Genomic DNA, 24,536 nt, shown 5'->3' with positions numbered 1-24,536 from the left:
AAAATATCTCAAACACTTGCAAGATTTAGGTATAACTGCAAACTTAGCAAGAAATACTTACTGTGGAATAAACCTTTTATACATTGTGAAGCAACTTTGCTCTCATTGGTTTAATAAAGACCCAACTGGCCAATAACTAGGCAGAAAGAAGTTATGTGGAAGAGCCAGACTGATAGAATGCTGGGAAGGAGGGTAGGGTCACCAGTGAGATGCAGAGGAAGCAGAAGATGAATACACCATGCTGAAAAAAGGTACCACCACATGGTAGAGTGTACATAAGAAATATGGGTTAATTAAAGTTGTAAGAGCTAGTTAGTGACAAGCCTAAGCTATTGGCCAAGCATTCGTAATTAATAATGTCTCTGTGTGGTTATTTGGGAGCTGGCTGATGGAAAAGAAGAGTCTGCCTACAAATACTTCCAAATAGAATATTTTCTTTTCCTGATCAACTATTTCTGCTTTCCACTTCGCTACATATATTGCAACTTTGGCCACACATGAAGGATATTTCAACCTAAAGAATCAATATTTAGGTGCCTTATTAACTCAATAAGAGATGGTTAAGTAGCTTGAAGCGACAGACCTGCAAAACATAGAGGAATATTTATAATATAATGTTATTTGCATAGGTACTAATACTGCATGTATATATAGCATGACTATTACAAACACACACAGAGAGAGAAAGAGAGAGAGAGAGAGAGAGAGAGAGAGAGAGAGAGAGATACTCACACAGAGAAAGAGAGTGAGAGAAAGAGAGACAAATAAGTAAATACCCAAATGCCAAACTTGAATGTTAATGGTGTGTGGAATATGGGCTGTTCTATTTTTTTCATTGAATTTTACTGTGCTTTGGTTTCTCTTATGAGAAAAGAGAAAAAGAGAAATAATTGCCTTCTATCTCTAGAAATATGCTCAGTGTGTTTTTTTTAAAAAAAGTATTAAAACAAAGCCTCAAAATTATGGTTTAGTAAAGCCTGAGTCTAGGGGTTAGGCAATGGCTCAGATGGAAACATGCCTGCTAAGCATGAGGAGCTGAGTTCACAGCCCCAGCATCCACCCTCAGAAAAGGTTGAGCATGGTGGCACACACCTGTAATCTGAAGGTGAGGGAGGTGAAGACAGGAGGCTCCCCAGAGATTGCTGACCAGCCAGTCTGTAGCCAGGTTTCTCTAGTCCCGTCCAGGCCCAAGGTCCTGTAGCTGCTTATAAAATAATCACTCAGAGGCTTATATTAATTACGAACTGGATTGTCTATGGCTCAAGCTTCTTGCTAGCTAGCTCTTATAACTTAACCCATTTCTATCAATCTATAAGTTGCCACGTGCCTGTGATGTTACTGGTCTGCTGGCATCTTGCTGCTCCTTGGGCGGCGGGCTGGGGTCTCCCCTTCCTCTCCTTTTTCCTTTCACTATCTCTCTTGGACTTTCCCACCTGGCCCCGTCCTACCCTGCCATAGACCAATGCAGCTTTACTTATCAACCCATCAGAGCAACACATATTCACAGGGTACAGAAAGACATCCCACAACACCAGTCTAACTAAATCAGTGGGTTCCAGGTTCAATGAAAGAGGCCTATTTGCAAACCTAAAGTAGAGGGAGACACCTGATGGCAGCTCCTGGCCTCTACATGCATGCACTTGTGTGTGTACCTGTGTGTGCGCACACACACACACACACACACACACACACACACACACACACACACACAGGAAAAAAAAATCCCTACATCTAAAACTGGGAGTGGTGGCTCAGACTTGAAATCCTAGCACTCAGGAGCCTGAGGCAGGAGTATTACTGCCTTCTGTCTGAGGTCATACCTAATGAATTAATTCCATGACAGCCTGGCTACCCAGTAAGGCTATCTCAGCATAAACATACAAAAAAACTCAGTATATGAGAACCACTCATATAGTTGAGTGACCCCCCCACCCCGGCACTGAGGTTAGTACAGAAACTTAACTACCTCCCTAACAGAAAAATTCTGACAAATATGATTCACTTTTCACTGTGGTACAACATCATTAAAGACACAGATCAGATGTGAAATGGCAAAGAACGGTCTAGCGTCATGACACCTCTGCTGAACATCTTCAGAGTACCCAAAACGGTAGAGACAGGTTCTAAGTGGTTTCCTTCTCTCAGTGGTACAGGTGTCTCTGGGAATGGTGAGTGCCACAGGAAACCACAGCAGAGCACAAGCCCCAGGAAGTGCCCAACGCTGGGGCTTTCAGAGGCTGGGGTGGGGTTGGGTGGGGTTGGGTGGGGTTGGGTGGGGGGAGCGTATCAGCCACTAGCTTCCTATTGCTCCTCTGGCTCTCAGTGACTTCAGCACACCCGCCGGCTTCTATATCCTACCATATAGGTTGTTAACGCTCCTGGAGAAAGTTCACAGAACCAGCTATCAGCAGCTGTCTCCTTTCCCTGTGTTGATCTCTGTTGCTTTTGTTTGTTTGTTTGTTTGATTTAAGAGTTTATTTATTCATTTTACATACCAACCACAGATCCGCCTCTCATCCTTTCACTCCCACCTTAGCCTTCCCCCCTCTGACTCAATCCCCCATCCCCTCCTCCAAAAGGGTAGGAGCTCCCATAGGATGCTAGCAAATCCTGGTACATTCAGTTGAGGCAGGACCAAGCCCCTCCCCCCTGCATTAAGGTTGAGCAAGGCATCCAACCATAGATTTTTATTTCTTATCATTGCACCCACCTATTTTTTTTATGTTCAAAATCTTGGTTTACTAAAAAAAAAAAAAAAAAAAAAAAAAAAATTAAAAACAAACAAAAACCTACTCATTGCTTAAGGGTGTAATTAACTTTAAAGGTAATTACTCTTACTTTAGAACAGGTATTTTTCCTATAGGACATTGTTCTTCCTTGAGATACTAAACTCTATATTACACAGGATAACTTATAACTACTTAATATGCTTTATATATGAATATACACTAATACATTAAGGATGTTAAGTATATTCTTGACTACTACTGCCTCTTTAGAAGTGAACAAATGGGCTTTCAAAATCCTTATCTTAGCCGGCCTACATAAAGGAAAATTCTAATTTCCCTTAATTGTCATTTTTAAAAGCTACTTGGAGGCTTTCACAGACATCTTAGAGTTTACAAACCGGTCTTAAACTATATCTAAACTGTAATGATCGATAGTTGTAATTTTATTTTTGAGATTATAATATAGTTACATTTCTTCTTTCCCTCCAAATCCCCGTCCTCATACATCTCTCCATGCCCTCCTTCAAATTCACGGCCTCTTTTTTCACTAATTATGATTATATGTACTTATTGAGGAGAGGTCTCTAACATGAAGCCAGGAGCTATCTTTCTTCGTTCCTGCTCCCCATTACTTCTTCCTTGCAGAAATATACACAAAGATTAGCAAGCCTGCAGAAACTGGCTACTGAAGGGCATGTGATAAACAGCAACCACCGGCATGGAAGCTTGCCAGAAACAACTGCCAGGATCCATATCTACTGAATCAGAATTTCCTTCTGCAGGACACTGAGGTGGATTCCATGCACACTAAATAGAACAGATCCAAAGGCTTCTGGCTAAACTGTTTCAGTCACCAAGCCTCTGTAGCACCACTTATGGAATTAAAACTGTTGTGACTTCAGGACAGGTTACAGACGATACCCCACTTCCACTAATTTGCCTGTGAATCAGGAAGTAGTGCCTTGCTCTTGTCTAGGAGTGGAGTCAGCATTCATGAAAATGAGCAGATTGTCGTCCATTTCCATGCTTCAACAATGGGCTTTAGTTTTTTTAAACACTGTTGCAAAAACTGGAGAAATTTAAGAGAAACACAGTTGGGAAGTGAGAAAACAGTCCCCTTTTTTTTTATTGACTTTCACACTAGTTTTTAGGGAACATAAACACCAGAGAAATACATACAAAACACAAATAACTCTAGCTCATGCTTTCATATGAACTGGTTCTTACCAGTTTTACAGATGGACATAATCAGTTCATTTTAAACCAATTGCTGAACCTTTTTGCTTCAACTTAAGCATATCTTTTGCAGATTTTAAAATGGTGTCTGGATGTTGGAATCTCAACTACACATCAAACCAGGAAATTGGCATTTCCCCCCCAGTGGAAGGTTTTGTTTTCAGATAACATGCAGTTATAAGAAACAATTCAGGGATCCCATGTGCCCTGCTTCCCCAGGGCCTTGTAACACTAGACAGTTTCACAACCAAGATGTTAACAGTGATACAGCTCTCTCTCTCTCTCTCTCTCTCTCTCTCTCTCTCTCTCTCTCTCTCTCTCTCTCTCTGTCTGTCTCTGTCTCTCTCTCTCTCATACACACACACACACACACACACACACACACACACACACACCAATTCTCTCAACGACAGCATCACTCTTGTTGGCCTTTCATGGACACATACCTATCATTCCTACTCTTCTACCACACCTGGACTGAGACAACTTAATCTACTCTCTTAGTCTATAATACCATTCTAAGAGTGTGATCCTATTGAAGGACTAGGAGTTAGACAGACCCCTGACAGGCAGATAGATAGAAAGGAGACCCATGGATGGATAATATGATGGCAAACTTCTGGCTTATTTCTCACCTTCCTAACAAGACAAAAATCAGCTTAAAACAAAGTCCTGGTAGGCTTTTTCTTCCACCAATAGCAGAGAGAACAAAGTACTGAAAGATAAATGGGAACTAGATCATATTACTTCTCCCTAGACACATTAAAGATCTGTTCTTCATATGAAATTTTTAAGTTTCACCAAGATTTAATCTGAGTTTAAGGCTGTCTCAATCCATTTTGCTGCTGGTTTCTCACAATTCTTCAACCTGAAGATCCAGATTATTTCTCCAGAATAATAAAAACTCCTATTATATATCTGAGTATTCTAGATTTCTATCTGTTGCTGCGATATAACAGAGACCAAAACTAAGTTAGGGAAAGAAAGGGTTTATTTGGCTTACGGGTCACAAGGGAAGCCAAGGCAAGAACTAAGAAGACACTCCAGAGGAATGCGGCTTCCTGGCTTGCTCTCTGGGCTCACATTCAGCTCTGTTTGTTACATCTGCCAAGACCACCTGTTCATGGGGTAGCACCACCCTCAGTAGGCTAGTCTCTCCCACATCAATCAACAGTCAAGAAAATGCTGCACAGACCTGCTTACCGGAGAGTCTAAGGGAGGCATTTCCTCAATGGAGGCTCCTTCCTTCATGGGACTCTACTTTGTGTCATTGACAAAAAACTAAACCACAGAATCACCTCCTGACTCTTTATCTTTCTATGTCTTTTATAGTTTCAAGTACTTTGGTATCAGGCTTCCTGACTCTATCTTTCTATGTCTTTTATTGTTTCAAGTATCTTGGGATCAGGCTACCTTGACTGGGCTTGAAAGACGTGTCACTTTTTCTGATTTTCCTTTCCATGCAGTGTTGCTGGAAATTTCTTTCTTTCTTCTTTCCTTCCATTCTTTTCTCCTACAAATTAGACTTTGTATTTGTCACTATTAAAAATCTGATTTGAAAATGATTCTTGGAAAAGTAGTTTATTATCTGTCTTAGTTACAATTCCACTGCTGTGAAGAGACACCACAAATAAGGTAACCCTTTACCTGGGGGCTTGCTTACAGTTTCAGAGGGGCTTGCCATTATCATCATGACACGGAACATGGTGGCAGGCAGACAGGGCACAGAAGCAGTCACTAAGAGCTTACATCTGATCCACAAGCAGGAGGTAGAGAAAGTGAAACTAGGCCTGTCATGGGCTTTTGAGACCTCAAAACTCAAGCTCAGGGACACACCTCCTCCAACAATCCCACACCTCCTAATCCTTCCCAAAGAGTTCCACCAAATGGGAACCAAATTTTCAAACATAAGCCTACAGGTAGACAGTCTCTTCAAACCACCACAACATCCATTAGCTTGTTCAAATTCAGCATGTCTCATCACCAGTAGGTTTTACAGAACTATCACTGGCACCGTGGAGTTCCATGAGTTTTTCCATTTTAAATATGGTTTTCTTTAGTATTTTTACTTTTCTAATGAAGATGTTGTGAAGAAGATAAAAGGTCTGGCAAGCCCTCTCTGTGTCTTTCCCAATGCTGTCTGGAATCACCCCATTAACTACTTCTGTCACATAACTTGCCTGCACTTCTTTGGTCATGATTTTCATCTTCCAGATCTGGCAGACCTACTGGTGCTGTGCATAGGACCTACTATATATCTGGTTGTGCTTTTTAGTAAAATCAGCACAGAGGAGATTGAGCGAGTAACTATCAGTTGTCTTGACATCAACATAAGTGAGCTTCAATCATGGTCTGCCACATTTTTACTATGGAACACATTTTGTTCATGCCAGCAAACTTAGGCAGCTTTTGCCTTTGGCATCCTTAGTAATTAGCTTGAGTTTTCTAAATACATCTTCATCTGTAGATCAGCAAGGCTCACTTCAAGCACATGACCTATAAGATCATCCGATGCAATTTTGGTTCATTGAGTCCTTGTAACTAGTGCTTTCCCAATGTTCCTAATATTGAGCATAGCTAGAGCTTTCATATCATACCATTTTTTCTCAGAAAATGTATCAACCACTTTCTTCTTGGATCCCTTCTTGCCACTTTTTCTGACGTGCTTGCTCCTGCTGACCATCATGGTGCTGCTCAGACAGCCAGAAAGGTGTTGGAGAGTTCTACAGTCATTGTGACTTGAATGTAAAATATCCCCCACAGCCTCATGTGCTTGGTCCCCAGCTGGTGGTACTGTTTGGGAAGATGAGGGAACATCTAAGAGGTGAAACGTTATAGTCTGGCCTCACTTCCTGTTCCCTCTCTCCTTCTAGATTGTTGATGTAGTGTGAGAGGTCAGCCTCACGCTCATACTACCATGTCTTCCTTGCAGACTATATCTGTATCTGTTCTGAAACTATAAGAAGAAACCCTTCCTCCTTTAAACTGCAACAGGAACAGAACTAAGCAAGTCATCGTTCTAGTCCCCAGAGAGTCCATTTTGCTCTCACGGGGTGTCTTTCTCCCTCTTTGATTGCTCCTACTTCACGGCTGTCTTTCAACTTTGCGATGTTACCTTATTGAAACTCCTCAGAAGATTTCATTCATAGTCTCTCCTGTCCTTGATGTCTCTCTTTCCTTCTGAGTAAAAACCAGACTGAACCTACTTAGCTACTGAGATCAGACAAGATTAAGCCTTTTGGGGGTGGTATAGAGGTAGACAATTTCTTTTCTTCCAGGGACATTAATTTTGTTTATTTTGTCCCCTCTGTTGCATGACACTATTTTTCCCTATTATATCTTGTGCCTATTTCTGAACAATAAATATAGAATCTTTTTCCTTGAAGCCTATGGCTTTCATCTGCCAATTGACTCATAGCTGTGACTTTCTCTTGGTTTCTAGTGGACAGCTGGCAGGAACACTGTGTGTGGAGACACTGGAACTGCCAGATGACAGGCTTTACTTTGAGGTGAGCAGAAGCTATTGGGGAGCACATGCATACCCTCGCTTGCCTTAATTCTCTGCAGGCAGTTTTTGTGATTTCTTGAGAAGAGCAATCTCTTCATTTTTAACTTGAGAATAAAGTGCTAGGCTTCCCTATTCTATAAGTAACATTGCAGGCAGAAGGAACAGTGTTTCTGGGGCACACAGCTCAGCTATTTATTCCATCACATCCACCACTGCGCCTACTATTGTGAATCTTCCTCTAGACTTAAAAGACCTCCTACAACCACTGGAGGCCATGTCAAAACAAAACAAAACAAACAACAACAACAAAAAACTGGGGTAAATAATCTTCAAAAGATTATCAGTTTTAGAAGTATTCTCAAAGTCCATGCTAAGAAATTATGGAATCTATCTGTTTTTATTCTTTCTCCAATAAAAATCTCCAAAAAGTCTCTCCTTGCCAGGCATGGTGGCATATGTCTTTAATCTCCCACTTGGGAATCAGAGGCAGGATACTCTACGTGAGTTCAAGGCCAACCAGGTCTATACAGCAAATTTCAGGATAGCCAATCAGCATCACATAATGAGATCCTGTTTTTAAAAGAAAGAAAGGAAGGAAGGGAGGGAGGGACTGAGGGAGGGAGAGAGAGAGAGAAAGAGGAAGAAGGAATGAAATGGAAAGAAAGAAAAGGAACAGAAAGGAAAAGAGGGGAGGGAAAGGGAGAGGAGGGGAGAGGGGAGGGGAGGGGAGGGAAGAGGAGGGAAGAGGGGGAGGGGAGGGGAGGGGAGAGGAGAGGAGAGGAGAGGAGAGGAGAGGAGAGGAGAGGAGAGGAGAGGAGAGGAGAGGAGAGGAGAGAAAATTCTTTGTAGAGGACTGGGAGATGACTCAGTGGTTAAGATCACTTGCTGTACAAACAAGAAGATGTGGATTCATATCCCTAGAGCCAATGTAAAGCACAAAAGCCAGGCAGAGTGTGCACAGTACCACAATGTTGAGGGACAGAGACGAGCAGATCCCAGGAGCTTGCTGGCCAGCTAGCTTAGTCCAAATGGCAAGTGTCAAGTTCAGTGAGAAATGGTGTCAAATGAAAAAGAGAAGTGGAAAGCAATTGAGTGAGACACCCCAAGCCACCAGAGCTCCTCCTCCAGCCTCTGCATGCACACACATGGGCAAGCACACACATGGACAAGCACACTGGCACACACACACAAACATACACAACACACAAATACATACACACTCTGCAGAAACAGAAAGTCTGGGGTGAACAGAAAATTACTTGGCCATAAAAAGTATTTTCATTTCTCATCTCACCCATGAACATGATCTTGAGTCTGTCCTGTGAGTATATATTACCTTTGAGATAAAGGGATGAGCAATAGTTGTGTTTTATTGAACTGAAGAGTGTGCCATAAGATCACATACAAACACTTGCTGAGTCTACCAGATATTACATTGAAGTAGAAACAAGGTCTCACCTGACACTGGCACTACTTGAAATGTAGATATAAAAGAAATGATTATTCAAGGAGGAGGATGTTAGACAACCTCCTCTGACCTCCAAAGGTGTGTGCACTGGAATACAACCCCCCATGTGTGCACATACCACACACACACTAGCTTTTAAGCACAACCTGTACACAGTGTCCATAGAAACAGACACAAAGACTATAATGAACAAAGAAACCAGGCAGAATTCTTTGGGTTTCCAGAAACCTATGGTAAAAGAGCTGTCATAGTTAGCTCCGGCTGTCAGCTTCACACAATCCAGTCACCAGGGAAGACAGAACCCCAAATGAGGAATTGCCTAGACCAGATTGGCCTGATGCCATGTCTGTGAGGCATTTTCTTGATTGCTAATTGATGCCGGGGGCCCAGCCCACTATGGGCATGGCACCCCTAAGCTGTTGGATCTGGGCTGTATAATAAAGTTAGCTGAGCAAGCCAGTAAACGTGTTCCTCTGGGATTTCTGCTTCATCGTTTGCCATGTGCTCCTGCCTTGACTTCCCTAAGTGATGACTGGAAGCTGTAAGGTGAAATAAACCTTTTTCTCCTCAAAAAGAAGAAGGAGGAGGAGGAGGAGGAGGAGGAGGAGGAGGCGGAGAAGAAGAAGAAGAAGAAATGATTATTTTTAAAAAATCAATCAAAAGAGGATACCTCTTGTATTCTTCACACTAATTCAAAGCAAAAAAGGGGGGGCATATTTTAGACACAAAGCATTTAAGAAATAAGCCATAGACTTGTTTACCTCCATACATACATATATTTGAGTGACTTTTCAAACAATGGAAGTTTTTGAGTTCTGGTAGAATGTTACATGGAAGAATTTTCTGCCTGAGTCATTTTCTTTTTGGTTCTCTTCCCTGACAAAGTACTCAACAGAATCCATTTTCTAAAATTGTTTCTCCACAATATCCCCAAACAGTAAGCAGAAGTAAAAACCCCCACTGCTCTCCTAGTCCTCCTCTGAACAGTATGCACCTGTAGCTGTCTGAGGGTTGCCGATTTTCCCTACAGGGGAAAACACCCTCTGCTCCTGCTCTCAGTCCATCAATGCTGCCTCTCATCCCATCTCTACTCCCGTGACCTTTACTCACAACAATAAGCACTTAGTACTGGGTGTCAACGTTCTTTACCTCCTAACTGCTCAGTGCTTTCATATTAACTAGCTGCTAAACTGAATCCATTATAAATACTAACAACTCTAGAGGATGGACATCAAGCACTATTCTCACTTAGAGATGAGGAACTGAGGTACAAAGAAAGTAGGTACTATGCCTAATGACTCAAAGCTAGTAAGAAGCAGCTCCATGATGAGAAGTCAGGTAACTTAGCTCTTGTCAGTGAAATGTTACCATATAAAATTGAGCAAAAGCCAAGACTTATAAAAAAAAATACATTTAAAAAAAGAAATGCAGGCCGGGCAGTGGTGGCGCACGCCTTTAATCCCAGCACTCGGGAGGCAGAGGCAGGCGGATCTCTGTGAGTTCGAGGCCAGCCTGGGCTACCAAGTGAGTTCCAGGAAAGGCGCAAAGCTACACAGAGAAACCCTGTCTCGAAAAACCAAAAAAAAAAAAAAAGAAATGCAAAAACAAACAAACAAAAAAAAAAAAAGCCGGGCGGTGGTGGCGCACGCCTTTAATTCCAGCACTCGGGAGGCAGAGGCAGGCAGATCTCTGTGAGTTCGAGGCCAGCCTGGGCTACCAAGTGAGCTCCAGGAAAAGCGCAAAGCTACGCAGAGAAACCCTGTCTCGAAAAACCAAAAAAAAAAAAGAAAGAAAGAAAGAAATGCAAATACACCTACCAGTTCTTAAATACTTGCTATTTATTTATCAGGTTTGAATGAGAACAGCCCCCATAGGCTCATATATTAGAGGTTTGGTACCCAGTTGGTATACTGTTCAGGAAAGAATAGAAGGTGTAACCTTAAAAAATAAAGTGTGTCACCAGGGGATGGAAGTTTCAAAAGCCCGCAGTAGTCCCAGTTAGCTCTTTCTCTCTACCTCCTCCTTGCAGACAAGGTTTTGAGGTCTCAGCTACCACTATAGTACCATGCCTATCAGCCTGCTGCCATGGTCACCACAACAATGGTTATGGACTCAACCTCTGAAACTGTGTGATAGCTAGTCTTAGTTATCAACTTGACCACATCTGGAATTAACTAAAACTCAGAGCAGCTTGATATACCTGTGAAGAATTTTTTCTTAATTAAATCATTTGAAGTGGGAAGACCTACTTTTAATATGGATCTTTAAGAAGATCCATATTTAATCTGGTCCATACCTTCTGCCAGCAGCCTATATAAAGGACATGGAAGAAGAAAGCTTTCTCTCTTTGCCTGCCTGCTCCCTCTCTGTCTCTCTCTGTCTCTGTCTGTCTCTGTCTGTCTCTGTCTCTGTCTCTGTCTCTCTCTCTCTCACTAGAAAGTTCATTCATCCACTGGAATTAGAGTCTACTTCTTTGGAATTATGTCATATACTGAAAATCAGCTACACATTAAGCCTTGTGAACTGAATAACTACTGGATTCTTGGACCTTCTGTTCGTAGACAGCCATTGTTGGATTAGCTGGACTACAGCATATAAACCTCTCTTTCTCTGCCCACCTCCCAACCCCCGGGTTCCACTAGAGAACCTTAACTAGCATAAACTGTAAAACAAAATCTTTCTTCTGTAAGTTGCCTTGGTCATGGAGTTTCTTCATAGTAATACAAAAGTAACTAAGACAGGAGTTGGTACCAGGGCATGGGTTATTGCTATGACCATCCTGAACATGCTTTTTTTTTTTTTTTTTTTTTTTTTTTTTTTTTTTTTTTTTTAGGAAAGTGGAAGACTTTGAAACTTTGGGCGAGGAAAGCAATTGAGTGCTGTAAGTGGGGCTAATGGGCCATCCCAGTAGGAGTACAGAAGACAGTAGTGGCTGAATATGATGCAGAATGTGAGGGCCTTGTTCAAGAGGTCTTATTAGCAACTGGGCTACAGACCATACTTAAGATATTTTGGTAAAGAATGTAGCTGATTTGGCCCATCTCCTAAGAATGTGTCTGAAACTAAATTGAAAAGTTTTGGTCTAATTTCATTGGCAGAGAAGATTTCAAAACAACCTAATATGACTCTACTACATGGTTGTTAGTGATCACTCTTATTCAGATCTACAATTTAAAAAAAAAATAGCACGTGAGGAAAAAGAAATACGAAGATAGAGTTTGAGGAGAAAAAGAACACTAGAAAGTTTGATGTTTTAGCCATTGTCTGTGCTGAAAAATTTAAAGGGAAATTGAATAAAGGGAATGGTGTCCACAGGGTAAGACCCCCCCACCCAGCTAAACTTGCAGTCTGTAAAAAGAACAGGCCTAAGGAATTATCTGTTCCTAAAGAGCAACAACAAAGGAAATCACATACAAATGCACTCCCAGGAGGGGGCCAGGTTACATCCCAAGCAGGGAGTAGAATTGAATTTGACAGCCAGAATCAATAGGTTCTGGTTTTAAGAGTCATGAAGTATACGAGTTATGGGTTTGTGGAATCTTTCTCCATGATTAAAAAAAGCCACTTGATTCCAAGCTTGTGCCTGGAGGAGGGGAGGTGTCCCTGCATGGAGGTCTGGACAGGCCATTGCATGAAACAGTGAAAGTGAAGCCTAGATTGTACTGGAGAACCCAAGATGTCTAAGATGCCAGAGTTGTTGGATATCTGCCAAGGAGAGCTGCTCACGAGAGTGGGACCAGCCCAAGAAAGAGAAGTGTCTGCAGTCAGCAAAGCTGAGAGAATGGAGTCATCTAAGATCATTGACTCTGGACATAGAGCTACAAAATTTAGAGTTTGCCTTGCTGGGGCTTGGTCTTGCTTTGTTTCTGCTTTGTTACAATATTTTCTCAGTACGCCCCCATCCCCCCCCTTTTAGAATGGTAACATATATTCTATACCTTTGGGTGTTAGAAGTATGTCATTTGAATTTTGCTTTTACAGAGGATTATAATTAAGAAATTGCCTTGAATCTCAGAGGAGACTTTGGACCTTTTAAACAACTTGAGACTGAAGAACTGGGAATTTTTGAAGTTGGACTGAATGCATTTTGGATTATGATACAGTCACAAGCCTGTGATGGGAATAGAGTAGTTCCAATGGCAATGTCTCCCATAGTCTTATTTATATATTTGGATGCTTGGTCCCCAGTTAGTTGAACTGTTTGGGAAGGATTAGGCAGTCTGGCCTTGTTGGGGAAAGTATATCACTAAGGGATGAGGTCTGAGGTTTCTCTGCCTCTATTTGCAGATAAGGATGTGATCTCTCCTCTGCCGCTCCAGTGCCACGCCTGCCGGCCGGCTGCCACTCCTCCTAACATAATAACCATGAACTCTAACCCCCTGGAACTATAAGCCCCCCAAACCCTTTTCCTATAAGTCACCTTGGTCATGGTGATGTGTCACAGCAACAGAAAGGTAACTGAGACATCATCTAATCCTGACAAACTGTTCCAAAGGCAGCAGCTACTCTCCCCGTTTTGAAGATATGTAGAAAAGGCTCATCAAGAGGCACGCCTGCAACCACAGTACTGACAGGACAGCTGGAGGAGAACCCGGGCCTTCTTGGCACCACGTTTCATCTCTTTCCAAAATGCCTTGCTGCCTCTCTCATCATCCAAGGAGAATGTGCCTTTTATGTCATCACTGTAGCAATCTGCAAAGTTAAAAATGCTGTCTCTACATCTGGCCTACATCCCTGGCCCAACACCTCGAGGTTTTATTTTTAGAAAGGGCTTCCCTAGAGACTTCCTTTCTCTTCAGAACATTATCCTCCGAGGGCTTAGGGCAGCATGAGAGCAGACAATGTTTTGTGCAGAGTTAATGAAATGACCAGTAAGGAAAGAAGTGGGACAATAACGAAGCAAGGACGTTTCTGTGAGCAAAGCTGCACTTCAAATTTAAAATAGTCTCATCATGGTCATACCAGCACTGCATCAATAGACACACGTTACCGGGCAGGTCAGATCTTAGCTCACAGGGTTCGTAGCTAGGTAAGACTACTTCCATCCCCTCAAGAAGTCTGCCTTGTCTGCATAGCACCTTCCGGGACTATGAAAGCTAGCCAGCAGGAAGAAGCTTCCTGGTCAGCATCAGTTTGATTCCTCCATGTCCTATGACCAAAGTAGGTAATGTCTTCAGCAACTGAGTCATACTATCAAGTGATGGTGGGCAACCAAGAACAACAGCAATAGCCTGCATGAGGGGGAAGAGTGTTTCTGGGATGCCCCTGACCATCAGCTCAAGAGGAGGTATTCCACACCTGACAGTTCAGCTTTTTATTTGGCAACCAGTGGCTTCTGAGAGGAACACTATCCCCTGTGTATAGGTTAACTCCAATTAAACTCTTGCGAGTGTTTTAAAGGAGATTATACAACAGTAGGTTTGTGGGGCTGTAAAGACAGCTTAGCAGTAAAGAGCATTATCTGATCTTCCAGAGGACCCAGGTTCAAGTTCCAGCACCCACATGGTAGCTTACAACCATCTGTAACTCTAGTCCCAGGAGATCTGAGGCCCTTCTCTAGCCTCCACAGATACCAGACATGCATGTGTTGCATAGACATACATCCAGACAAAACACTCATATATAAAAAACTTAATTAATTAATTAAAATTTTAAAAACAGGTTTCCATATGGCTTTTCCAAATGTTCTTAGTATTGGTTATCTCTCCCCCAACCCTTCTTCCGCCCTACCCTTTTTGCTTTCTGATTGAATTTAAGACTCACTCCACAGAAGGAAATACATGGTTGGGTACTGTAAATCTGGCCAAGAACCCATGGCCGGAAAGCTCAAAGGCCCCAGGAGTGAATTTACTGATATTCTTTTTCAATCAGACATAGTATCCAGCTGCCCTCTAGATTCCTATCTCTCTACCACAGATTAGTGCAGCTCTCAAAGCTCACCAGAGAAGCTTCTTTCTGCAGTGGAAGGTGGTTAGCACAAAAGCCTACAACTAGCCTAAGTACAGGGAATGTCGGCCACAAATGGAACATCCATATCACACACCCCCTTCAAGGCTCAAGGGCCATCTCTCATAAGAAGTTACAAAAAGACTGTAAGAGCCAGAAGTCAGGGAGGTGCAGAGAGAAACAGTGTCTTCTGGATATGACAAGACCATTGAACTCATAAACTGTACAAAGACCTGCATAGGATCAGTCCAACCAATGCTCCATCTTGGAAAGTGGAGGGACTCAGGAGCCCCAACCCCTACAGTTAGGAGCTATTGGCAATGGGTGGCTTCTGGGGGAAGGAGTCAGTTTCTCTTATGGATGTGGCCCCTGGTAGGTGCATCATGCTCCAGTGCATGTGGTCCCAGACCCATGAATATATGGGAAGCACAAATTGGACTTGAGGGTTATTTTAAAAGAAAAAGAAAACAAAGTTGGGGCAGGGTGAGGTGGGGCTGTGGGGTGGATCTGGGTATGTTTAGAGGGCAAAGTGAGGGATAAATATAATCAGAACACATTGTATGCACATATGAAAATCTCAAAAAAATTATATTTTAAAAAGTAAATCAAAGTATGCCTAACCTAAGGGGGAAAAAATCATGCTATCCTTCATCAAATATAGTATTTTCATAAAGTTAACTAAAATTGAATTGTCTAGATGGGTTCTTGAAATGCAAACACAAGAAGGTTAGAGTTAGATAAACCTCGTAAATGAAGAACGTTTTCAATTCTTCAACATTTTATTGACATACTTTAGCATTCTGAAGTCAGTCTAAAACTGTCTGATTCACAACTGCCTTCAAACTGGTAAGGTTGCCACTCAGCGTTTACATGATACTTCTGGTAATGAGACGAACCTCACTTTGTGTAAGGAAATAAGGTATCAGATTCCCTTTGCACACTGCAAATGAAGTGCTCATCTTCAGTTAACGTGGTATATCACAAAGTAGAATTTGACCTTAAAATAGTAACTTCTGTAGGTGTGAGGATGACGGCGATGACTGAAAATGGGATGCCTCTGATCCAAGCTTAGGAAACATCTAAAATAGATGCACCTGTAGAAAGAGACCAGCATGGGGGCTGCCGGGGTTGCAGGAGGCTCTGAAAATCAGTAATTGTTTCTCTACGGATATAAAGTTTGCTGTGTAAGTTAACATATCCACAACCTTTGGCACTGAAAGACCCTAACTCTTCAGGCTTACATCCCCCAAGCCCCAGGAAAATGAGGAACTAAAAATCTAGTTCCAAGGGCAAACTGACTCAGACTCAACCACCCCTGCCAAAATGTAACAATGTAAAGAGATTTCTATTGCTCAACTGTGACTGGGATAATTGCAAGTGTTACAGGAAAGACCACTGTAACGTTTGTGTAACTCTCACTCCCACCCTGATACCCCCCTTGAGGTTTCAGGAAGAATGTGCATGCAGACGTGACTGTACCCACTCTGTGATCAGACCATGATCTTGTGAAATTAGCCTCTAGACATAAATCAATCGAAATGAAATTGTATGGGAATTGTAATCTTGTGGCTTTTGTAGGTTTTTCCTTTAAAAGTACCCACATGGCTGCAGTAGGATGCGACTCTTGCCCTCAGGACAAGGGAAGCCCGACTGTACAGCTGCTTCAATAAACCTCATGCTGTTTTCATCAACTGGACTGGAATCTGGGTTCTTGGGGTGCCCACTGGAAAAGGTAGTACCCTGGGTCTGGGGTCTATTAGGCACAGTTCTTAAAATTGTGTAAAGATGAATAGGAAAACCAATTACTTTAATGCTATTAGAGTAGTAACTCATCATTTTTACTGATTAAAACAGACAATGTTACCCATTAAAAGTTCCTTAAAATTCTAGAAAAATGTTATGAGTAAGAAGGTGAACACTGAGAAACTCTTCAAAGACATCTAAGAACTGCCAAAGCAAGGAAACTTGAGAACCCAAGATTTCAGAGACTAAAATACAGGAGGAAAATGTGAGGCGGCAACTCTAGTCAGTCACACTTCTTCCCTAGACATAAGCCAATTCTAAAATGCCAGTTCAGAGGCATTCTTAAAACAGCTGAGAAGCTGAGAGCTTGAAAAGAGGCAGCTGAAAGGCTCACGAGCAGCTGAGAAGCTGTGAAGTTGAGCAAAAGAGGCAGCTGGGGAGCTGGGAAGCAGCAGAGCAGACCAGGCTGGAACAGGAGTTCAAGTTCAGGAGAGCATGTGGGTGGGGACCTGGGCTTCACTACACTACTTGGAGCGGAGAAACCAAAGGGCCTATAAGAGGACCACACCCTAGTTTTTCACTAGGTCAAGTCCTTTCATCTTAATTAAATTTCCTAAGCAAAGTTACGTTTTAAGACACAAACCAAATGTCAAAACACACTATAAAGAAGTTGATCAGTGACCAGAGGCATTGAGAATGAAAAGGTAACTCAAGGCAGAGGCTCCCGCAACAAGACGTTGAAGGATTTGGTAGGCTTTGAATCTTGATTGACTTCCAAGAGCCCGAGTGTTGAAGGCTGCATCTCCACAGCCTGTGGCTCAGCTGGAAAGTAGTAGAACTGTTAGGAGGCAGTGCCTAGTGAAGGAAGTTAGGGTACTACTGTGTGTGCCCTTGAAGAGGCTGCTGGAATCCCAGTACCTCTTTCTCTTTCTCTAGTTTCCTGCCTGCTGTGAAGTGAACAGTGTTGCTCCACCATGTGCTCTCACCCTACATGTCACATCACAGCCTCAGAAACAATACAGCCTAAACCATGGACCAAAATAAAACTTTCCTACATATAGGCTGAGTGGCTCACATATTTTGTCATAGTGACAGAAAGCTAACATATGACTCATAATTTAAAATACACACACACACATATGTAGAAAGAGAGTGTGTGTGTGTGATAATTAATTTACAAGAAAAACACCAGCAATCAAGTTGAAAGATAAACAAAAGAATTAACACTAAAACATCCAAATAGGCAAGAATAAAAATCCTAACATATATAAACATGTTGTCCCTCACCAATCAGCAGTGAAATGCAAATAAACATAGCACAAACCCCAAATGGCTAGAGTTTAAAAAGTCACAGCAAAGGAAAATACTGTGTCCAGGATGTAATACCAACGGGACTTCTATGCATTGCAGTTGGGAGTGGAAACTGTTGTGCCATGCCAGCTACTAAAAACATGCCACCTCCCATCCCTGCCATGCAGCAGCCCCGTCAAACACTTACTGAACAGCAATGCTCTTATCCATTTATTAAATGGCACAAATGTTTTCCTACAGCACTGTTTGAAATAACGAGCTATTAGAATGGCAAGTATCTGTAAGGAGCAGAATTAATAATAAATAATCTATTCATATAACGAAGCACTACACCACCACAAAAGTGAGCAAACAACTCAGAACAGCACCCAGATCAATCAATAACAGTAATGTGAGCCAAAGGCACAGGAATGCACAGAAAGGTGATGGTGGTTCCTCTAGAGGACGGAGTGATTCAAGAACAGGAAAGGGACTTCCAGGGTGTTATGACAGACTCCTGAGATGCTGTAACATTTCCTTATTCTCTGTGGTGGTTATACATAGAGAGGCTCCTTTTTCAGCTTTTACTAAGTTATCCTTTATGGTTTTTATATCTTTCTATCTGTATGTGAAATTTCTACAAAAAAAAAAAAAATCATTAAAACATGGCATGTTGGACCATACCAGTAATCCACATTCTCAGTCACCAGAGCAGCATGGTGAGTTTGAGGTCAGTCTGAGCTATGTAATGGAACTGTCTCAAAACACCAGGGCACAGCCATTCAGCTCAATGGTAAAATGTTTACCTTGCACATGTAAGAGCCTAGGTTCCAGCCTCAGCAATGAAAATAAACAAATGTATTAAAAGTTTCAGAAATTTGATTTCTCAGAAACAACCTTTTAGGAAGTCCTTTTAAATATTCTTTAAAAGTTAACAGAATTAAAATGTCTATAAAAAAAGTTTGAGACCTTGGATCAAAGAATTCATACCTGACACTAGAATAACTATTCATTAGAGAAAAAAAAATGATAAATTTGACCCATCGAAATTCTAAATTTTGGCACTTTAGAAGACATTAAGACAATAAAAGAAATCTGGGACTGACCTAGGTCCTCTGCACACATGCTATAGTTCTGTAGCCTGTTCTTGTGGGATTCCTAACAGTGGGAGCAGGGGCTGTCTCTGACTCTGTTACAGGCTGTGGGACCCTACTCCTCACCCTGGGCTGCCTGGTCCAGCCTTAACAACAGAGAAATAAGTGCCTACTCTTACTGCATCTTGATATGCCATGGCTGGCTGACATACATGGGAGATGTAGTGGGTAGCCATTCCAGCCTTGATCTGGAAGTTCCAACCCCCATTGAGGCTTCAGTAACTGTCACGCCTACAAGGCGGGGCCAAGAGAGGACCATGAAGACCCAAGATCTGGATGCACTGCCTCTCTTGGTTCCTGGACCCTGGACACTGGAGGGAGACTGAGCAGAGTTCTCCAGAGAACACCGCCGGACTGTGCTACTACATCTTTCCCAGACCCTGCGCCCTACCTATCCCTTCATTTGTAAGTTACGCCACTAAATAAACCTCCCTTTTAACTACGTGGAGTGGCCTTAATAAATTCACCAATATCTTGCGCCCAAACTTGCCCTTTTCTAAAGAGAAAGGAGGAAGAGTAGATGGGGGAAGAAGGGAAGGAGAGAGGGAAGGAGGGAGGAACTGTGGTCAGGCTGCAGAATAATTAATTAACTAATTAATTAAATAAAAGACAATGAAAAATCAAGTAACAGACTGAACGTGCTTTCAAATCACATATCAAACAGACTTGTATCCAAATCCTACAAAGAACACTTATGTCTTAGTCAGGGTTTCCATTGCTGTGACAAAACATCATGACCAAAAATTAACTTGAGGAAGAAAGGGTTTATCTGACTTCCACTTCCACTGAAAGAAGCCAGAACAGGAACTCCAACAGGGCAGGAACCTGGCTCAGGAGCTGATGCAGGGGCCATGGAGGGGAGCTGCTTACTGCCTTGCTCAACTTGGATTGTTCAGCCTGCTTTCTTTCTTATAGAACCCAGGACCAGCAGCCCAGGGATGGCACCATTCACAATCAGCTGGGTCTTCCCCCATCAACCACTAATTAAGAAAATGCTTTATAACTGATCTCATGGAGACATTTTCTCAATTGAAGTTCCCTTCTTTCCAATAACTCTAGATTGTGTCAAGTTGGCATAAACAACTTATAACTGAGCAGTTCTCAAATAACCCAATCAAAAATGAATGAGAAATATTAGTAGACATTATCAGGATAATAGACAAATGGCTATCACATTGAAGTAACATGTTCCACATCACTGCAATTAGGATTACACCCACCAGAATAATGACAGTGAATAAATGAGCCACAATAAATGCTGAAAGACACCTGGGGAGAGAGAGAGAGGGTCACCCACACACTGCTGAGAAGTATGGAAGATGAAGGAACTGCTTTGGAAAACCATTGGTCAGTTTCCAAAAAAATTTCATACAGCCCAGCAATTTCAGCCAAGAGGGGTAAAAAGGCCTATCCATACAAAAATTTACCCAGGTGTGGTCACAGTAACATTATTCCTAAGAACCAAGCTGCAAGCGACCCAAAGACCCATCCGTTAATGAACGGATAAACAAGAGGCATGACTGTACAGCTACACATAGAAATCTGTTAACAACAAAGAGGAAGAAAGCACACATGTGTGCTGTGCTTTACATGGACTTCACAAATATTATACACAAAGACACTCAGCCACAAGAAACCATGTTACACAATTCTGTTTATTTGAATGTTCACGCAGGCTTCAGAATGGAGCGGTGATTTTGATATGGCATCTTTGTTTTCCATTCTCTCACCTCCTTTCTAGAAAAAACTAGCAACTCTCTGCAATTTCTTTCCAAATAAAGAGTCAGGTAGACTCCCTCCCCTTCCATCCCACCTCACCACCATCGACCAGGCACATCTTCTGACATGGTATAACAGACACTACACAGCATGCACTCCAAAGATCTTCATGTCACTGCAACAAATGGAGCTCTTTTTTTATCTTTACATTGCTTCAAAAAAAATGTAGAAGTCTCTGTGTTCACTACCACATTTTCTAGAAACATCCTACAACAAAGGTTGTCTAGTTTATGCCTAGATCCCCACATGAGACTGTGATATAACTTGTTTTTCATAACATCATGTTTTGTTTCTGACTGATTATTCCTGGTAAATCAAATCAAGCCAAGAAATATGTCTCAGACATCAATCATATTTAAGGCACTGTGCTAGAGTTTGACACTGATTTATGACATGCTATATACCAAAACCAAAAAGGGCTGGAGAGGTGGCTCCCTTTGTAAAGTACGTGCGGCACAAGCAGGAGGACCTGAGTTCATACCCCCCAGCATCCACATAAAAAGCCAGTTGAGGAGGTGCATGTCTGTAACCCCAGTGCTGGGCATACAGGGTAGAGACAAGCACACCCCTGGAGATCATGGCTCAGCCAGGCTGGCTATATCGATGAGCTCTGGGTTCTGTGAAAGACCCTGTCTCCAAAATGAAGTTGGAAAGGAATCTAGGAAAGCACTGGCCATCAACCTCTAGCCTCTACATGCACACACACAAATACATTTGTCTACCTACAAATATGCATGTCCACCCGCACATGTACATGGACACATATCTACATGATCATATACACACAGAGAAAGCTAAAACAAACAGATGGGCAAATACTGCACACCCTGTGTTGCCAGGGTCCAGCCTCAGCTCAGGTTCCGGTCCTGAGATGGGAAGGGGAGTCAGTGCAAGGAAAACGTCTGACCACCAAGTGGGTTGCACTCAAGTCGCCCCAAATAGCTCAGGCCATTTTTGTTTATACTTAAACAGAGTTTTTTTTTTTTTATTTTTTTTTAACCAGGGTTACATGAACAGCTCTATTATTGTCTTCTATTTTTGACTTAAAGAAATACATCACAACTTAAGGAATACATCGTGATCATTATGAAAGCCCCCATTGTTCCCCTTTATGCTTCGCCAAATACACTTTCCCATCCCCTACATAACCTTACTCTAGACATAGAGTTCAGCATTTTTGCAGACTTAACTAAATATCGTGCCAGACACATCCTGTTCTCGCAGCACTTAGGTCAGCTGGCAGCGACTTGTGGTTACAAAGTTGAAAGATAGTAGACATGGGTACAATGGTTTAAGGACAACAATATTCAAACCCAGACAATTCTTTCACATCTGCAAGATATGTTTTTCTACAGTTCCCTTTTCCATAAGTGGCCCTGTGTCTCAAACTCTCTATAAAAGACAGACCTTGATAAAACACTCTTTTCCCATCTCATTATACCATACTTCTTCCACCAATATAAGCTCCTGTGCATGGTAAAGATGGATCTATCCATGCCACATTTTGCATTGTATTTTTTCCTCTTGGAGCATACCAGATCCTACCAATGAGTCTATGCTTGGTGTCCAGGGAACTTACTCTCAACAGTTGGCACCATTTGCATTCCTGGGGCTTTCTTCCCAGTCTGCGTATGCATGCCCTGCTCTCCTTTACCCGAACTGTAAAACATGGTTAATGTTCCATGTGTTGTTTTCTCATATGTGCCTAACTGTCTCCCTTGAGTCAGAAATGTTCCCAGGGTTGGGACTTATAGTTAGTAATTCCAGATAAGAGATCTTAGCCCTCTGCTGAATCTTAGGGGAAAATATTTGAAAGGGAACAGAATTTCCAGGGAAAATTATAGCTGTTGCATGTGTAACTGACAAAGTATAATGACAGAAAAAAAAAAAAAAAAAAAAAAAAAAAAGCCTGCAAGCTGCATGAATTTTGCAAATTCCTACGCTTTTCTGAAGGCTACTGGTCTTTGGAGAATCCATTTGCACAGATGCCTTGGCCCAAGGAAACCCGCTGGACAGGCAGTCACATGCTGATTTGAGACTAGATTCCATGGTTCCCAACACCATACACTCTTTCCTACTACAAACCCAAACAATGCCGCAGAGATAGTTCAGGCATGACCTCTTTACAATGCAGACAGTTGGGTAGACTCCCTACCTCACCACCCCACCTCACCCCAGTCAGGAGGTACATCTTCTGACATGGTATAATAGAAATTTCTTCACAGCAGGTACTTTAAAGACCATCACATCACAAGAGACATCAAATAACCTCAATTTTTTTTTTAAAGATTTATTTATTTATTATGTATACAGCATGTATGACTGCAGGCCAGAAGAGGGCACCAGATCCCATTTCAGATGGTTGTGAGCCACCATGTGGTTGCTGGGAATTGAACTCAGAACCTCTGGAAGAGTAGCAGTCAGTGCTCTTAACCTCTGAGCCATCTCTCCAGCCCCCCTCAATTTTTTTATATGCAACAACTGTTCATTAAAAAAAAAGATAGGCTCTTGGCCCATTGATCCTACATTGTGTAAATATAACTCAGTATCATAGCAATTTCAATGATGAACATAGTGGGGAAATATGGAATTACTAGTTCTTCCTCCTGAGCAGGAAGCTAGAAAACTAATGCCAGAGGAGAAGTGCAGAACTAAAGATCACACTGCTCTTTATATGTCACTGCAGAAGAGAGCTGGAGACCAACCAACGTGGACTCATCAAGAAAAGTGACAGGTCAGTTTTGACCTCGAGTCATTGCCATTTCTCAATATAGCTCTAGAAAGCTCAAGAAGATTCTGAAAAGTCTAAGGTCATACTTAAAATACTTGAAATTCAAAAATTTATGAAAGATGACATTGGCTTTAGTATTCAAAGTAGTTATGAGAAAAACACAATATCCGTAACGTCATTATATACCAATTATAAATACCTGACTCATTTACTGTGCCCTGATAGCCAATCTTAGGAATATGGCACAGCCCTTTAACATACACTTTTCAATTCAGTTACTTCTTTAAGAATCTTCCTCCCCTTGCTCGCTCGCTCGCTTGCTCCCTCCTTTCCTTTTCTCTCTATCAAAAGTATAGATTGTCATCTATCCAAAATGTTTACGATCAAAAGGTTTCACATTTGGGAACATTTTAGAATGTGGAATATTTTGCAATCAGAAATGTCCTGCAATCCAAAACTTTTTGAGCATGGCAAGAGCTTGAAAATAATTTGGATTTCAGAGCAGTTGAGACTTCAGGGCTTCAGACTGTGATACCCAGTTTGTGCACAGTGTCAGCTCCAAGTTTGAGAAGGACTCTCAATGTCCTGAGCATACAGAACTTGAAAGCCTAGTGAGGAAACTCGCAAGAAACATCCAGTACTCTCTGGGCTACACCTTTACACCTGCTGTGGAGGCCAGGATGCTCCAAGAGTGCAAAACAAGGAAACATAATCCATCATTTACGAGTGTCCTTACTTTATTAATGATATTTGCTAAATCTCATGCTCCAGAGTGACACGACGCAACTTTCCAGGAAAAATGCACATACTGAACAGAGGTGTATTTTGGCTTCAAAGGTATAGATTATGTATTACTTTTGGTGGAGAATGAAAAAAAGAGAGAAGGGTCACAGTGGTTAAGAGCCAAAAGAGAACAAAGGTAGTCAACAGGAGTCTTTTCCTGTACTGAGAC

General features: G+C 41.9%; 1 protein-coding gene and 1 pseudogene across 1 annotated transcript in view; both read right to left on the bottom strand.

The window, feature by feature from the left end:
* The window catches only part of Gpr63 (G protein-coupled receptor 63), a 67,061-nt gene that overhangs the window by 23,679 nt on the left and 18,846 nt on the right, over positions 1–24,536 (bottom strand). The window lies entirely within an intron of this gene.
* Positions 4,344–8,078, bottom strand: LOC114699074 (annotated as a pseudogene).

The sequence above is a fragment of the Peromyscus leucopus genome, chromosome 2 (assembly GCF_004664715.2).
Source record: "Peromyscus leucopus breed LL Stock chromosome 2, UCI_PerLeu_2.1, whole genome shotgun sequence".
Taxonomy (NCBI): Eukaryota; Metazoa; Chordata; class Mammalia; order Rodentia; family Cricetidae; genus Peromyscus; species Peromyscus leucopus.
The sequence above is the reverse complement of the archived record's forward strand: the minus strand, read 5'-3'. Positions and strand labels throughout refer to the sequence as shown.